Here is a 12122-nt window from a genome sequence, read left to right as displayed (position 1 = left end):
ATATTCCATTTTGCCACTGATCAAAAAAATTACGAGAAATTTGTCGCCGTGTTTCAAGAGCGTTATTTTTCTACCTGAAGCGCGTAAGCGAAGACTCGACTCGACTTTTATAAAACGATTTGTCGCGCGAGTCGTCGACGGTGTAAGCAACGTCGCCGCTTAATCTTTTCTCTCGAGCGATTCGACGAACCGAGCAACGTTTTGTTATAATCGCGTGGGAAACGGACGAGAAGCCCAGGGACTATTAAACGGCGACGCATTAGAGGCAGGCAAAGTGACCACGAGCACGCAACGGTCAAAGTAACGTTCGTTAGCGCTCGCACCTGTTCGCACACTATCGAGTCATTTTCATCGAAGCAACGACCAACTCGGAGCGATCGATCGTCGACAGGAAATTGTAGTTTCTTTTCTTTACCACGTGTCTGATGCGATAGTCTCGTCGAGAGGCGGATAAGGGGCTGCCGACATTGTCAGAGAATATGCTCCGCTTCGATTCAGATCGTGCTGTTTCACGATGATTCGCGAGTTTCGCGTACTTTGCTCGAAATCGACCGAGCTTTATCGAGAATCCGGATCGGAAGCGAAAGCACCGACCACGACGGCGAAAGAATCGATGGATCGTTCGATCTGTCAATGTGTGAACGCGATCATAAAACTTTGGATCGGTAGGCGTAGATTAGATATTTCGAGATTTGCGTGGATTTACGAGCGTCCGTCTGTGTGCGTTTGCACGTACACAGCGCATGGTCGCGCGACGAATCGTCGCGCGATTGGTAACCAATTTAACCAGCACGAAATGGCAGAGCACTCGTGTCGGCTTTGATGCTATTGCGCCACTGGCTCGTTAGAAGTGGTTGCGGTCACGCGATAGTCGGACCATCTAAATCTCTCGCCTTCTACGTTCCATCCTACGTTCGTACGTATTTTACGCGCGAAAGGATCGAGCTTGTAACGAGTGGAGCGCGGAGTTGCGAGACCGATCGAATCGAGGAGATTTTGTTCGATCGAACGTGAAACGCAAACTCGCGACGCATACGCCCGTTAGGTTAAGGAATGCCTTTGCGAGTAGACGTTTCGAATGCGACGATGCAAAGTCGCACGGTCGAACGGCGTCGTGAAAGCAAACGGTGTCGTGCAACGCTTTAACACAGGAGGATGCAATCAGTGTTTACCGACGGGCGTAAAAGCCGAGCGAAGCTTACCGTGGAAAAAGAACGAGCAGGCTGCTCGATCGGCTTTCATTCCGTGCGAGAAAACTTACCGTGGAATCTTTCCTTTTATCCGCCATTTATCTCGTTCATCCGAGTATACTCGCCATTCGCCATGCCAGCCAATCGAGTCTCGCGAATTTAACGCTCCTCGTCGTTACGAACGCGAGACTTTTTTTTCTTCTTTCGCAGGTTTTCGAATAGAAAACTCGCGGTTCGTTCGTTGCGCGAGACGCGGGCTTGCCCGATACAAAAACCGGAATCGTTCTTTCGTCGCGTACTCCGCGACACGTAATAAACGAATTTTCTCGCTCGCTCAGGAGGGTATTATTAAAACGATGTCCGTATTTTTCAACCTCTTGCGTAACACGGTCCAACCATTAAGTGGAAAATGTCTGGTTCGTAACCGAGTCTCTGACTCGGCTCGGAGGGGTCACCGTAAACTTTCCTCCACTTAGCAGCCGCTTCTCTACCAACTCTTTTTCCCTCACTTTTTGCGTCTCTTTCCCCCTTTGACAGTCGAAGGCTACCGTTCGCGCGTCTCAACGTCTCGCAGTCCTACGAAACACACCGTCTCGAACGATTAGAAGTCGCGTTAATGGACGACGTCGCTTGCGCGAAATTCAACGAAGAATCAAGACGGAACGATCAACGACGTCCTTTACGGAACTCGCTCGACCAGCGCCTCTTGCTTTTGTCGCCGTTTCGTTTTCCTTTTTTCGCCCGACGTGAAAACCGTTTGCAGGATACGCGACTCGCTTTATAACGCGTTAGGTTTATCGCGAGAGAAGTCGTTGCCTCGGAACAAAAACGTTTGTCCCAGTTTCGCCGTGGATACGACTGTACGCGTACATACGACGGCCGGAGGACCGCTAACGATTTCCTTCGCAAACTCACCGGATAGCCAGCTTTCCCGCGTATCTAGAGGACTGGAAGTTTCAGGAATTAAGCGGGGAAAGCTACCGTGCCTTTTATCCTTTAAAAGTCGTTAAAGCGAAACGGTTAGCAACGGATAAAATTTCATCGGCAAGAGGAAGAAAAAGAAAGTTAAGCGGAGCGATACAAACGCGAAGGATCGTTGTTTCCTGTTGGTCGTTGCGCTCGACGAATCCCAAAGGCAACGACGTCGCCTCGCTGGACCAACGAAACGTTGCAAACTGCCTAGAACAACCGTTCGAAAGCCAGATTAACATCGAGTTTCGACTTTTCGAAGACTGGCACGGTGCATTGGTCGCTGGTGCAGAAAGCCACATTTATCCATACTCTCGATATAGCCACTCGACGTTGATGGACGAGACGGTGATTGCGATTGAAAAAGTGCTTGGAAAATGGCTGGAACGCGCCATACGTCTCGCGCGGATCTTTTTTCCGCCCCGAGCGTCCGTTTTCATCGGCCGGACAAGAAGCTACCTACGGTCGCCAGCAAATTTCGCAGATTTCCTTTTCCTTTTCTATTTTTTTCTCTCCAGCTTCGTTCGACCGAACGCAAACACGTTTCGACGAGCGAGCACGAATAATCGCGCGGTCGAGACGTTCTCGATTTTCGACGCCTCTTTCGTCCGTTTCTTATTCTCCGGTCATTTTCGAAGAAAATTCTACGCCGGAACGTTTAATTTCTGATCCGGATACGCGTTGCGCGTATTACGAACGGGAGAATCTTTTCGTCCATCGATTTTCCTTTCTCGCTCCGCTGCCACTCACGGCGAAACGTTATCTCGGTGTGCGACCTTTGGCCGCGTCCGTGCGTTTCCAGACACCTTCGGCATTCGCGGTACCACTTTCAAAACATAATACGTCGACGGCGTGTTAAGTACGCTTCGCTTTGCTTTTCCCCTTATCTCGTATTCGGAGACAGCGACGATAAAATTTCTATCTACGACTCCAAGCTGGGAATTCTCGAGAAAGGGAAGCCGGGAAAAATTTCGATCGAACAACCACAGATCGGCGAGGCTGGCGAGATTTTTAGGTTTCTCCGAGCGTCTTTGATTCTCGCCGACGCCGAGTTTTGTAAATGGCGAACGTTCTTTCGAAAGGCAAAAGAGAAAGAGAGAGAGAGAGAGAAAGGAGGAAAGTAGATCAGGCTAACGCGAGCCCTTCTTTTAACGAGTGGAACGCCGTTTTTCGACGTTATATCTTTTTCCAGCCTACCGTGGCAGATGAGAGCTTTCAGCCAAGTGGAAATTGCGATAGCGCGGATTTCGCGGTCGCTTTACCGTCCACCTTGCAACCGTCCCGACCTCGGGAAACCTACGAAAAGCGACATAGATCGGATCGCGATGGTAAAATGTGTCTCGGCTTTCTTCGCGTCGGAGAACGTCGTTTTCGAAGATCGATAAACGATGCAACGATAAACCGCAACCGATGCGATTGCTATTGCGATCGATCAGCGTTACAAAGTTGCGATATAAAGTTTCGAAGCATCGACGAACCGTCATTTTTCTGCCTCGCGGCCACGTTCGAGGCTTTCCTCTCAAAATATGTAACGCAATTTTTCCTCTTTCCTCCGAGCGGATGAAAGGAGACTCGAGAAAGCTTCTTAACCTGAAACTGTTTTTCTTTGCTGATAAAACGTCGGTGATTTTTTCCGAAACTATATCTCTCGAATACCGCGAGAGATAGAGTTTCTATTTACGGTAGAAACGGCTGCTGATATTATATCTATATCGAACAGACCGTCTAGCTAGCAGTCGTTTCCTCTGAAACGTCGAAATCCAAGCCAACGTGGAAATTTGCGTCGAAAGACGAGCGGAGTGGTTCTTAGTTGGCTGGTTCTCGCTGGAAATTTCGACGACTTTGCGCGAGGCGCGAAGTCGGACGGAGGTGTGCGCGCGAGAAGTAATCGCGGCAGGCAAAGCCACTCGAAAATATCGCGGCGAAAGAAAGCGAAGTAGGTAATTAAAGAAGAACCGGCGGATTCCTGGATGGGCGCTCTCGCGGCTGTAACGTTCGCTTGTCGTGACATTCGCGTTTCGTGGAGGAACGAGGCGCGGGAACGCGAACGAAAAGTACTCGAGCCCGATGGCGAACCCGTCGCTAGAACGTAACGCGCTCGAACACCGGGAAAGGGAGAAAATCTTCGGCGAGTTCTCGACGCTTTGGCTTCCGTAGACGAGCCGGAAGACAAATATGCTCGAGGACGAGCTCGACGAACTCTTCGCAGAAGACGAGTCGCTTTAAATTCAAAAGTAACTATTTGCGCCCTCGCTTGTTTGCGCTTAAATTAATTTGCGTTAACGGCTCGAATTTGGCGGGTCAAGCGCTGCTTTTCGCTCTCCCGCTTTTACGCGGCCAAACGTTTTATCGCCATCTTCCTTCTCCATCGAACCGTTTACTAGCCGCTGTCCGCGTGGTAGACGCGCGATCGCGTACGGTAAGAGGCGGCGATGAAACAGATTTACTCTTACTTACGATCGGCCAAGGCATTCCCCTCTCGGCTGGAACGGCGCCAGGTTTAGGTAGAAACAGCCGTTCCAGGTCGGACGAATTCCAGCGATCGGTCTTCGCCGTCCCCTTTAAATTACCTTAGCGCGTCGTCCTTCGTGGATCGCGCGCTTATCGCTCGTTCCCTATCTCCGGAATTAATCCGATCGGCTTCGGAGACTTTGCCGGGAAAAAGCGTTCGCAAGAAACGACGCAGACGGAGAATAGGAACGGGCCGCGCGACGCGTCGAACCTTCTCCTCTACCTCTTTCGTCGCGGAATCTTTCCGAGGGAAGCATCGTCCGCGCCTTTCGTTCCCCATGATTCGATATCGGACCGTTCGCTTTCTTGTTTCCCGTTTCCGGACTCGGACGAGCAACCAATCTGGATCGGGCTTATCGATCTCGAGTGCCGTCTCGTTTCGTTTACGGGATAGCGATCGAATTCGCGAAACGATTTTTCACGACGAGGGGACGGGCGAACATCGGCCATAAGAGCGGATGATTAACGAAATCACTCGCGCGCGAAAGCGTCGATATCGAACGGTGTCAGCGCGACAATTTCGTTGCGCGAAAATATACCGGCGAACAATGAAGAAGAACGAGGGAGGAAGAGAGAGAGAGAACGAAAGAGACGGCCATGCCATGGGTGAGGCGCGGCAAGGATCGAGGAGACAGGGCAGAGACGAGGGCGGAGAAAACAATGTCCAGTCTCTCTGTTGCCGCATAACGATTGCGTTAATTCGTTGGCTCGGCCGCGACTATCTAGAGAGGCAGAAACGAGCGTCGCGTGCAGCCTTCCTCTTATTCCGCAGCGGTGCATTGTGAACGATGCACGAGCGACAAACGCGAGCACAACAAAAGCGTCGTTGCCGTCGGAGAGAAAGAGAGCCGACACAGCCGTGGAAAGAGGGTAGCGAGACTGTCGTGAGACTCGTAGCGGTGCCGCGAAATAAAAGAGAAGTCGCGAAAAACGAAGGACGGAGGTCGGAGGTCGGAAGACGCGACGAGGCTACTCCTATTCCCGGTAAAACGAGTGCTAGAAGTTGCGAACACGAGATCTTTCCACCGCAACGCCCGTTTTCGGTTCGACAGCGAACCCCACGCCTCTACCTGTTCTCTACTCGGTCGATTCTTCCTCGCAGATTTCTCTTCCACGATGCTCGGCGTCTATCGATACCGCTTACCAAACACGGATAACGCGCACTTTGGTGTCGCGGAGAAGCGACACGATCACCGCAATCTCGCTCGATTTTCAGCACGATCGAACCGGTATCGAACGATCTCTCGTAATCGAGCGGAGCGATCGCGACGCTCGAGCCTCCGAACCTGGATCAAAGTTTAACACCGGACCCGATAGCTGTCTCCCGTACTCCGTAGTGTCCGGTTTACGCGATCGTTACACCAAGGCTGCTGCATAATGTATGCGCTTCCGCGCGCCGCGATCGCTAATTCGCGCTTAATCGAATAGCGTGCGTCGCTCGCGCGATTCTCTCGGCTCGCTGTTGCACGCCTCTCGTCGTCTCGTTTAAATTTTCTCGTTTTGCGATCGGAGAAGCGGTCGCTCGAATTCGTAATCGACCAGCGCGCGCGTGTAACGCGATAACGTCAGACGGATATCTTTATATCGAATTCAAGGAACACCGTCGTTTTAAAAATGTAAAAGGAAACTGGAAAATATAGGACGATGGCCGGCTCGAACTCCGCGCGTCAAGAGTATCGTTTGTTTATACATTTTACATTCGCGTCGGACGAACGAGAAATATCACCGTTATTCGCGAAACGCGAACACGCGGCGAACAACGATAGTAGAATTTAGCAACAACGGCGAAATATTTTGGAAAAAATAAATGTTTCCGCCCGGGATCGAACCGGGGACCTTCCGCGTGTTAGGCGGATGTGATAACCACTACACCACGGAAACTGGTTGAGAGCGGTAGAAATCTTTGCGAATCTCAGGTCGAATTTAACCCTTCCTAAACTTCCTTTCGTTGATCGTGGAACGTTGCTTTAACGAAGCGGATAATAAGAGCGAAACGCGCGCTTACGCTGTCTATCCGTGTAGGAGTCGCTGTACGAGTGGGTGTAAGCAGTAAATGCGGTCGCGGGGGTATTTTATGTCGCATGAAATTGAAATGTCACGGGCGTCGTTTCCGTATCTGATAACAAAGCGCAATAACACACACGACCGCGCAATAATGCACACGCGTGTATGGCCCACCTACGTGCTTATCCGACACGCACGAGCCGGATAATATCTAATTTCGGATAGAAAATAAAGCAGACAGAGAGAGAGAGAGAGAGAGAGAGAAAGAGAGAGCAAAGCCATCCGATCTCTGGCCACGCTTTCAGAGAGTGTCGAAAAATGTTCAACGAAACAGAGAACCGGTACGTATCGCAGGATACAGGTTAATGGGAGTCGATAGCATGGCTCGTTTAATTCATTCCGCGACCATTGCTCGGTGCCGTATACCTTTTCCGTAAACGTTGCGTAATTACCGCAAAAAGTAATCTAACTCGAGACCTCTGGTATAATTAAACTAACATCACGGAATGTTACAAGTTGCGGGTTACGAACATTGCAAATTGTACAACAAACTCGCATCATCTATCTCGTATCGAGCGGATCGGTACAGCTCGGCTCGATTTGGCCAGATTCGACGTTAGACACACACGTGCGCTCGTCTCTCCGCTTCTCTCGTTTGCCTTGAAATATTCACGGTTTAATCGAAACTTTCGTCTTATCGTTAGAAAACGGGCTCACGGATTGGCTGTCAGTCGATTCGATCCAGCGAAGCTGTTCGAAGGATGACGGGGCTGCGAACTCGTAGTCCGAGCGCTAACCCGAGCACTCGTTTGGCCAAGTCGTTCGAATCGTCGCGAAAAATCTTCGTGCCAGAAAATCGACTTTTGACGATCGCAGCGAACTTTCGCGATGTTTCGAAATTGAGATTCGATCGACGATCTTCTTCCCTTTCGGAGCGAGGAGTTTGGTCGCATCGACCGTCGGAGGTTTCCTCGACGCGGCGAGGGTAATAGAAACGAAAAGATCCAGAGCAAAGCTTATTACGTAAAGATTATTACGTTCCTTGGAGAACGGCTGACAGGGGATGGCCGAGATGAGAACTTTTGAAAAATGACGATGACCTGGTTACGAGAGGACGCTTGCCACTCGCGAAAATTTATTACCAGCTTCAAAATTTATCATTCCGCTGGAACGAAAGCATTCTCAAGTTTTTGTTTGTTTAACGAAGTTAAATTTCCTCGGAAATATCGATCGCGGACCAACGTGAACGCGTTTACGCTTCTTCGCGTTACAATTTTTTCCGCTAATTACGCTTAACGAAAAGATCTCCGCCCGATGTCGTTCGACGCGATAACCATTCGTCCAAGGTTCCTTTCAACCGGACGTTCGGATAGCGCGATACCGGGTCGATTCGTTTATCGAGAACTTTCGGTACTCGCTTCGTTTCGCTGGCGCTGGTTTTTCTCGCGCCGATCGATTCGAGCGGAAATTATCGAAATAAAAAATAAACGAGAAATCATCGAGACAGGACGGCTGGTCTCGCGTCGATAACAAAGTGGCGGTAAAAACGAACGGCGCGACGATTTACACGCGAATTTGTTACGTCGCGTTCTCTCTGTTCACCGAGCAGCGAATAATTTAGACGCGTGAAATTATCGCTCGATGTTCTCTGGCCGAAGTGGGTGCCGCGAGAGCGAACGAACGCGAGTTCCGGCGAGTCGGGTAGCCGTGGCCGTTTTGTCGTTTTACGAGCGCGGTATCGGCCCGCTTTCTAATAGAAGGGCGGCCGAGGAAGGGCGAAACTGGTGCGCGGCAATCAACGGGAAATTTATAACGTAAATCGGCTTCGGTTACGACATAATTCTCTCCGACTGGCGATGCATTAAAACGGACGCATATTTGCGGCGACTGTTTCCTCGTAGCTGCATTAAAATATTGATTAACGCAACGCTGCGGCAACCGAGCGCACGCGGGTCAATGCAAACGGTTTTGCTTAATTAATTAATCGGTCGCGCCACTTTCCCTAATGAATTTGTCGCGCAACCAGGAATTTCCTAGAATCGTTCGATGTTGCCTCGCGGCTTTTTACCAAACAATTTCCACCCTACCGTCGATCGATCGTGTTTTATATTCTCTCCCGTCTTTTTTTTTTTTCTTTCTTTTTCTCCTTTTTTTTTTGTTGGAACACGTCGATATACCGATGGAACCGTAGCGCGACTCGTTAAAAGTAAGCACGGTTTCTGACCTGCAAACCCGACGAGGATGTTGCAGTGTGTCACAGATAATACGCGCGCGCATTTACCACAGCGAAGTTACTACAGCGAGAGCTAGGAAATTTTAGACTACCGACTCGAACGGTTAAAGGTCAAGATGAAATTTCGGTCAACGATGAACGAACTCGTCTGCGATTCACCAAGATGATTCGAGATTCTGACGTCAACGAACGAAAGAAGCGGCCGAAAAGGAATCGGGTCAGGACAGAAATAGACGTATGTGCGTGATTACAATGCACGTACGTCGCGGCAAAATCGTCACGCGGATGTACTTTCGCGTTCGCTCGCTTCGAACCGCCAACGAGAAGCGGTTCGCGTCAAGTTCCTTCGTTTCCGTAAATGTATCGTCCCACCAGACGTATCCCGATAAATTCGAACGAATTCGTTGCATCTATACGAAACTGTTAAAGTGGTTACCACTTCTAAGAAAACTCTACATCTGGTCTTTTTAGTTTTCTCAAGCACCGAAGCCATCGACAGCGCGTAGACGAAAGACTGCGACGAAGACAGACCATAAACGGTAGACAGGCGACGTTGCCTTCGGGGTTTTTCAGTTATTGGGTGACACAGCTAGCGTGCGGATCTGGACCAGCTCAAATTGTATTCTCGCTTATAGTTACACTTCTATTTAAATATATTTTCTGCCTTACAATTTATCCACGAGTTTTTTCTGTTTACACATCGAATAACCTCGACAGAAACAAATCTTTCCTCTTTCTCTTTATTCTTCTCTCGTGCGTTTGTGCATTTCGAGCAAAATGCGAACCGAGATAAGCGACTGGGGGCGGGTTTGTCGGAGTTGAAAACAAAATCGTAACGGTAAAGGGTCGAAAAAGGCAAGAGGAGAAGGAAAGGTACACCGCGATCTGACGCAAAAAAAAGTCTCGCGTTGCATTTCGACGAGTACATCGGTTGCCGTTTATCGATTCCCACGTACGACTCGAAAGCTCGTGGAGAAACTTTTTCGGTGGTTTCAAACTGTGGTTTCCACCTTTCGAAGAAATCCGGTTAATCATCAAGGACGAGACCGATCGACTCTCGCGATTTTCTTCGCGTTGCTTTTATAATCGTTGGTTTTACAAGCGACAGTCGTTGGTACTAAGAATCGATCATAGTCTTAGATTTAGCGGCGGTCAAAAGGATTATCAAAAGTTGGCGAATCTACGCGTTTTTCTATCGAGGAGAAATTCTCGTCTGCAGCGTGTCGAAGACGCGTCAGCAGCGGTGTCGTATGCTTTCCGGCACACTTCACCTTCGTTAAACGTAGCCACGCAAATACAAAGCTTATGGGAATTTGCTCGAACGACCAAAGGGAGAAACGCGACGTACCGCGTGGTTGAAGCGATCGAACTTCAAGGACGTACTCGCCTTCCGTAACCTGCCGCGTAATCTCGCATCGGATTCCGTTTGATCTCACGTCGATTCCATCGTCGATTTTAATCGTTCTTGTACGTTGTAAATTTTCACGCAAAAGTGGAAACGTTGCCGTCGACCGTGTTAAAATATCGCGCGAAAAGACACGATGTGGTAAGATTCCGTAAACAGGTATCGGCGTTTGGAGGACTTGGTCGGATCGTGGTGGCGTTGAAGCAGCAACCGTGGGTATCGCGTTTCCGCGTTAACGCGTTATTCAACGGCGCGAGACAAGTACTCGACGGAAGGACGCTTCGCTGTAAACCGAGTGCGTAATTTACAAGGGTATATCGGTGTATTGCATCGGCGAGGCTACGAGGGAGGATGAGAGGAGAGAAGGAGAGAACCGCGGAATGCGTTTCGTCCGTTTTTATCGGCAAATATTCGAGCGGCCGGCACTCGTTTCGAAGGAGCAGAATTTCTTCCTCGAACGGTATTTATTTTTCTTGGCAGCGACGATAATGGCGACGGTGGCGATTTTTTAGCAAAGTTCTTCACGTGCTTCCGCGCGCTCGAAGAATTTGAATAATAATGGAACGCGCGACGGATATTCCAGAAGATAATTGATATTCTCGATTGACCGGAATAAATACGCATTAATAAAATAACAAATTCGCGGCGTCGCGCCGATCGATCTTCGCGTTGTTGCATGCATTCGAACGGCCCTCGTTAATAATGGCGCTCCTTTACGTGATCGAAATGCAAAAATTCCTCGCTCGCGATGGCGCTGGGCGGAATAATCGACGAAACGAAAGCCGTTCGCAACGACAAAGGTGTAACGAGGAAATTTATGCCGTATTTACAGTCCGCGGTTACTCCAGAGGTTAACAGAGGGGACTCGTCGATTCGGCGAAACAGGCACGACCGATTAGACGATAACGCTCGTCTTGTTATCGCGATCCAAGTTGGCGTCGACGATTCTGTCGCGTAATTTTCGAGTTTCGTTGGAGAAAAAAATCGTAGAGACAAGAAGATCGCGTACAGATATCGTTACGTGCCGTTTCGAATTGCTGCTTCTTCGAAACGCAACGACAGTCCCAAGTTCGTAAACCAGCGTTCAAACACCGTTTTAACGAACGGTTTCGGCGAACCGAATCTGCGTTCGGATCGCGCGCTTACGAGCTGCGAGTTACGTACCTGTCGCGTGCCGGAACAATTTTCACGGCAGTTTGCGAAGGCGATACAGCTGGACGTTTCATCGTACAGCGGGCAGACACGATGGGAACCGATCGCGCATAAAATTTCATCGTAAATGAAATGCTCTTTTCTCGGCAGAATAGCCGTCGCTGGGTCGTAACGAGGATTTTATCGTGGACACGGTACGTTTATAGAGGCAATTATCGTCATTGCCATTAATTTCCACTCGATCGACACGAGCATAATGGCGGGCAGGAAGGCAGAAAGGGCAGGCCGAGGGCGATTCTGTCAGGCTTTCGCTTTATTCGCTGCCAGTCGCCGCGGCCGAACGGAATTATCATTGTTCCCCTGTCGAACGATCATTTTCCTCGAGTGCCTGCCGCTCGTCAATAAACGCATTTCCGTTTTCGCCTCGATCACCTCGCGGTAACGCGACGCTCGTTCATCGTTCGCCGTTCATTGCGATCTCGCACGACGCTTCGACCTATTGGTCACCGGCCGCATTATGCACGCGCTCGACCTCTCGTCGTACCCCCGTCGACCCACCACGCTCCGTAACGCTAAGGACTTTACCGTCGATAAAGCTGTTGCGATAATCGCGTTATTACGCGTTTCCGAGAACCACCTATCCACCGTTTTATCGCTT

At 49.8% G+C, this 12122-nt stretch overlaps 1 protein-coding gene and 1 non-coding gene across 2 annotated transcripts in view; one reads left to right on the top strand and one right to left on the bottom strand.

The window, feature by feature from the left end:
• Nucleotides 1-12122, top strand: part of LOC117236708 — a 59969-nt gene that overhangs the window by 18881 nt on the left and 28966 nt on the right. The window lies entirely within an intron of this gene.
• On the bottom strand, nucleotides 6479-6551 carry Trnav-aac. Its single transcript has one exon. It is a non-coding gene; the product is annotated as a tRNA-Val (tRNA).

Source organism: Bombus vosnesenskii, unplaced genomic scaffold, assembly GCF_011952255.1.
Source record: "Bombus vosnesenskii isolate JDL3184/JDL3185 unplaced genomic scaffold, Bvos_JDL3184-5_v1.1 scf7180000013262, whole genome shotgun sequence".
Taxonomy (NCBI): Eukaryota; Metazoa; Arthropoda; class Insecta; order Hymenoptera; family Apidae; genus Bombus; species Bombus vosnesenskii.
Note: the sequence above shows the minus strand (reverse complement) of the source record. Positions and strands in the feature narration are given on the sequence as shown.